The sequence below is a fragment of the Spermophilus citellus genome, assembly GCF_964194105.1.
Source record: "Spermophilus citellus genome assembly, chromosome: 17".
Taxonomy (NCBI): Eukaryota; Metazoa; Chordata; class Mammalia; order Rodentia; family Sciuridae; genus Spermophilus; species Spermophilus citellus.
The window spans coordinates 5,012,806-5,019,146 of record NC_138199.1 but is presented as its reverse complement, the minus strand read 5'-3'; positions in this window follow the sequence as shown (position 1 = coordinate 5,019,146).

Sequence of the window (6,341 nt, the reverse complement as noted above, 5' to 3'; positions counted from 1 at the left end):
CACAAGTTTAAGGTCATCCTGTGCAACTTATTGAGACTCCATCTCAAAAATAAAAAGGGATGGGAATGTAGCTCAGTAGTAGACAGACTTTCTAGCATTTGTGAGGCCCAGGGAAAGAAAAGGGAAGAAAGAAATCACCTTGCCCAAAGAGAGATTTGGCCTATGCTGTTGGCTTCTAGGTCCTTGAAGTTATTCCTGGTGGGAGAGTTTTTGTTTTGACTACTGACCTTGGGCCAGCTAGATTAATAATATGCAGGGTACACCCTGAGGGACTGGACATTGATCATCTTTATGGGCAGTCAACTGTGCTTAAATGATAGAACCCCCAAAACAAATATTTTGGACACCAAAGTTCGGGTAAGTTGCCCTGGGAGAGGGCAACCAGAAATTCTCTGTTTGGTACTTTCTTGAGCACTATCCTATGCATTTCTTCTCTTGGCTTATTTAACCTGAAACCTTTGATTATAATAAATCATAATTTCATAAGTACAATAGCTTTCAGGGAGTTTTGTGAGTCCTTCTGGCAAATTATCATATCTAAGGGAAGCCTTGGAAACCACTTAATTTACAGTTAAATATGAGGGTGTGGACTGTAATCCCTAACTTTGTAGTTGGCTAACTTTTTTAACTTTATCATTACGATTACACTTAATGTTTATTCATATTTACCCACATACCACTTTGTTGTTGTTGTTCCTTATAATACATTGCATTTAACACTCTCTATCTTATTCATTTTAATTCTGCCTGAAGTAAATCCTTTAAAAGATCCTTTAGGAAGATCTGCTGGTGACAATCTTTCTGTTTTTGTTTGAAAGTGTTTTTGCATTGAAATACATTTCTGATGTGTATAGCATTCTAGATTGGTAGTTACTTTAATTTTTTTTTTTTACTTGTAGATGAACACAATATCTTTATTTTATTTATTTATTTTTATGTGGTGCTGAGAATCAAACCCAGTACCTCAAGCATGACAGGCAAGTACTCCACCACTGAGCCATAACCCCAGCCTGGGTAGTTACTTTTTATAGCAAATTGAAGATTTAATTTCAGTCTTCTGGCTCCCATTGCAGCTGTTGAAAAAAAAATCACCTGCCTGTTTGAATGTTGTTCTTTAAAGGTAATATGTTACCCCTACTCCTAGCAATTTTTATTATTTTTTCTTTGTTTTTTTATTTCTTGACCTTATATGCATGGATTTCTTATCTATTTCGCTTGTGGTTCACAGTGATTCTTGAATTGGTGGGTTGATTCTGTTGTCATTTCAGAAAAATTGTCAGCCATTAGGTTTTCTTTTTTTTTAATATTTATTTTTTAGGTGTAGATGGACACAACACAATGCCTTTATTTTTATGTGATGCTGAGGATCGAACCCGGGTCCCACCCATGCTAGGGGAGCACTCTACTGCTGAGCCACAATCCCAGCCCAGCCATTAAGTTTTCTACTATATTCTCTCTTCTCCCCTTCTGGTACTCTGCCCAAACACATGTAAACCTTTTCATTGTATTCTCTTATTATTCTGCATGTTTAATTCCAGAAATTTTTCTTCTGTTTCACAAATTCTCTCTCCAGCTGCAACTGTTTTTACAAATCCATTTAGTTCTTAGTTTCATTTTTATTATTCAGTTCAAGAATTTCTGTTTGCTTCTTTCTCATATTTACTCTTTCGATTGTTATTGATTCCAGTTCTTTGCCCAAATTTTCAATCTTGTCTTTTATCTTTGTTTTTTCTTTTTTAAAAAATTGATGGATGCAATAAGTTTATTTTATTTATTTTTTATGTGGTGCTGAGAATTGAACCCAGTGGCTCATATGTGCTATGCAAGCACTCTACCATTGAGCCAAAAAAGCCCCAGTCCCAACTTTTATGTCTTTGAACAAAATTTTTAAAAAAGCATTACATTAAAATCTGTATCTAATAATTTTATCTGTAGATTTCATGTAACTATTTATTTCTTCTCTTTTTTTTTTCCCCCTGGTACTAGGGATTGAACCTATGGGTGCTCTATGTATCTCTATCACTGAGATACATTCCTAGTACTTTTTATTTTTTATTTTGAGGCAGAGTCTTGCTAAATCACCCAGGGTGGCCTTGAATTTTCAATCCTCCCACCTCAGCATTCTGAGAAGTTGGGAGTACAAGTAGTTGGGGTACAGGCAGGGACCACCATGTTCCACTCTCATGTGTCCGTTTCTATTATTTATTGTTTCTCCTGGCTCTTGTTTCTAACGTCTCATCTCATGTGTCTAGATGCCTGTGACTGTGTACCAAATAATATATTTGAAAAATTGGAAGGGAAATACTGGGGAATGATAGTAGTCAAATTATATTGTTATATAGGTAACAATGAATCCCACCATTAGGTATATGCATACAATAAAAATACAGAAAATCTTTTTTTGCTGAAATAACTTGAGACTTTGGGTGATGTTATCTTATTCCAAGAGAAGTTTTATTTGCTTCCATTAGGCACACAGGGGCACCAGAAGTCAGGATTTTCTGAATTTATAAGGGATTAGGATTTCCTGGATCACCTAGATAATTGAAAGTTGGATTATAGGGGCTGGGGATGTGGCTCAAGCAGTAGCGCGCTGGACTGGCGTGTGTGCGGCCCGGGTTCGATCCTCAGCACCACATACAAACAAAGATGTGTGTCTGCTGAAAACTAAAAAATAAATATTAAAATTCTCTCTCTCTCTCTCTCTCTCTCTCTCAAAAAAAAAAAAAAAAAAAAGAAAGTTGGATTATAAAGTCAACCCTTCAAGGGCTGGTTTACTTCTGAAGTAGCTTTTTCAGAATCCCAACCCAAATCAGGCCCTAGGCTCCAACATTTTTGCTGTAGTCTATGAGCTATGAACAGCACCACTCAATCAACTCAGTTTCTTGGTCTTTTTTTTTTTTTTTTTTTTTTTTTTTTTAGTGCTGGTGTTTGAACACCTAGGGCTTCACACATGCTAGAGAAGAGCTCTACCCCTGAGCTGTATCTCCAGAACAGTCTTTTGCATAAGTAGCAAAATCTCCCAAATGCCAGATTTAACTCTCTGGATTTTCTTTTCCCTTTATCTTCATCTTCTCTACCTGCTTATTACCCCAGCCCATAAAGTTACAATTTCTTTTAGAAATTGAGCTCACAAAGCTATTGAGGTAAATGCTTTAAAAAATATATATTTTTAGTTATAGTTGGGCACAATACCTTTATTTTTATTTATTTTTATGTGGTGCTGAGGATCCAACCCAGCACCTTGCACGTGCTAGGCGAGCACTGTACTGCTGAGCCACAATCCCAGCCCCGAGGCAAATGCTTTTAATAATGTAAAACATTGGATTAAGAATTGAGGTTGGAGGGCTGGGCATGTGGCTCAAGTGGTAGTGCACTCGCCTGGCATGCGTGAGGCCCAGGTTCAATCCTCAGCACCACATACAAACAAAGATGTTGTGTCTGCCGAAAACTAAGAAAAAATAAAAAATAAATAGATATTAAAATTCTCTCTCTCTCTCCCTGTTTTTTTTTTTTTTAAAAAAAACCACTGGAACTCCTTCTGGACCTTCTTCCTACCCCCCACCCCCCCCTTTTTAAAAAAAAAAAAAGGATTGAGGTTGGAGCCAGGCACTGTGGCGCACCCCTGAAATCCCAGTGGTTCAGGAGGTTGAGGCAGGAGAATTGCGAGTTCAGAGTCAGCCTCAGCAACTGGGAGGCACTAAGCAACTGATGCAAATAACACAGAATGGGATCCTAGCTATGACAGTGAAAAACTGAAGGGATGCACCTCTGTTAACAAACTAGTATATGAAAATATAAACGGGCTCTCTATCCCTAGTGCCTCGGGGGTCAGGAGAGGTCATCTGACATCTATCAGTACCTCAGATACCCTGAATATCAACAACTCAGCCCAGGGAAGAACTGCATTATTAAACTATAAAAATTTGCCATCTTTGCCTCCAGTTTGGAAGCCAGCAAGCTAAGTAGGGATGAAGATGACAATTTAGGACCAAAGATCCCATGTCTCAATGGCTACCATGATAATCTAGATCCAATGGATAACAATGTAAATACAGAGAATGTAACTGTGCCAGGAAGCGCTCACAAAATAGAATATTCAAGGCGTTGGGACTGTACACACCGACAGTCTTTAACTTTGATATCAGACACCCAAGTTTAGAACACAAGCAGCTCAATTACATACAGGCTGACTTGGAAGGTGGCAGGGATTCTGTCAACCCTCAGACTCCAAAAACGCCTACCACTCCCCTTCCACAAACCCCTACCAGGTGCACAGAGCTGTATGCTGTGGTAGACATCAAGAGAACTGCTGCTATGTCAAATTTGCAGAAAGCATGGCCACGAGAGGATGGTACATCTAGGAAAACTAGACATAATTGTACTGATCTGCCCATGTGAGCCTGGAAAGCATTATGTTGTTTGCACCTTTGTGAAGTTTTTAAAAATGAGGACGCAAGTGCTTCGTTTTCATTTCTACACTAACTCCTTATATAGGCTGATAAATTTTTTTTCTGCATATCTCATTCACATCTTTAACTAAAGGGAATTAATGTAGAGCAGGTACTCCTTAAAGAGTATAGAATACTTATTATTGTATGGCAACATTCCCATTCTCTGAATTTTTTGCGGGGGGGGGGGTGCTGGGCAGGGGGATGCTGAGGATTGAACCCAGGGCCTTGTGCATGCGAGGAAAGCACTCTACCAACTGAGCTATGTCCCCAGCCCACCATTCCTGGTCTCACAGTGCTTATTTAAAATGAGTTGAAATGAATGACGTGCTGGTTGACTTTTATTCAACATTCTAGACTTCTGTGTATCTTTCATGTATAAGTCACAGTTGGCATTTAAACCTTTTTCCAGAGCCTCTTGATAATGTGCATTGCCAACAGATAACTCTAGGCTTTGAAAGTAATACTGCAGATTTGCTTCACAGCTCCTTTATTTCATGAATTAAAGGTTTTGTGACTTGGCCAAGACATATGTAAAGGAAACAGAAATACCACATCTCCTTTGATAGCAGTCAGCTCCTTTGCCTTCAGTGTTACCAGAAAGAGGCTGTATCGTGCGTAAAGTTTGCTTTAGTGTGCTGAAAGACCAGCAGGAGACAAGATTTTCTGTTTACTTGTCTCATGATGTCATTTGAAGGGCATGTCCAGGTATCATACTCAGAATTACGATAGGCTTAAGAATCAGTCTCAGGTCACTTTACCCAAAAACATTTTTGAAAAATCTGAACAAAGATCTGTTGACGTTTGTCCCCTGGTAGGTTATTGACGACAAATTGTTTTCTGGAGGCATTTGTGTCATTAGGTTCCCATTTGGTTTTTCATTTTTAAAATTTTTTTATTTGTTCTTTTTAGTTATACATGACAGTAGCATGTATTTTAACGTATCAAACACACATGCAGTATAACTTCCCATTCTTGTGGTTGAACACGATGTGGAGTTACACTGGTCGTGTAAGGTGTCCACTATTCCAGTCAGAATGGCAGCTATTATGAAGACAAACAACATTAAGTGTTGGTGAGGACTGCAAATTGTTGCAGCCAATATGGAGAGCAGTATGGAGATTCCTTGGAAAATTGGGAATGGAATCACCATTTGACCCAGCTATCCCTGGGTCTTTACCTAAATGATTTAAAAACAGCACACTACAGGGACACAGCCACAACAATGTTTATAACAGAACAATTCACAATAGCTAAACTATGGAGCCAACCTAGATTCTCTTCAATAGATGAATGGATTAAAAAATGTGGCATGTATACACAATGGAATATTACTCAGCAATAAAAGAGAATAAAGTCATCGCATTTGCAGATAAATGGATGGAGTTGGAGAAGATAATGCTAAGTGAAGCTAGCCAATCCCCAAAATCCAAAAGCCAATGTTTTCTCTGATATAAAGAGGCAGATTCATAGTGGGTAGGGAGGGGGAGCATAGGAGGAATAGAGGAACTCTAGATAGGGCAGAGAGGGTAGAGGGGAAGGGAGGGGGCAGAGGGTTAGCAAGGATGGTGGAATGTGATAGACGTCATTATCCAAAGTACATGTATGAAGACACGAATTGGTGTGAATATACTTTGTATACAACCAGAGATGTGAAAAATTGTGTTCTATATGTGTAATAAGAATTGTAATGCATTCTTCTGTCATGTATAAATAAAAAAATAATTAAAACCCCCCAGAAATTACATGAGAAAAAAATTCTGATAACTTCTCCACTGAAGTTACTACACAGGTCCAAATATGAGTCTTGTAAAATTAAATCTGAGGTCATAAATATGCTTTGCACATCTGGAATCTTGCCTGTGGCAGATATTCTAAAACCCGAGATGC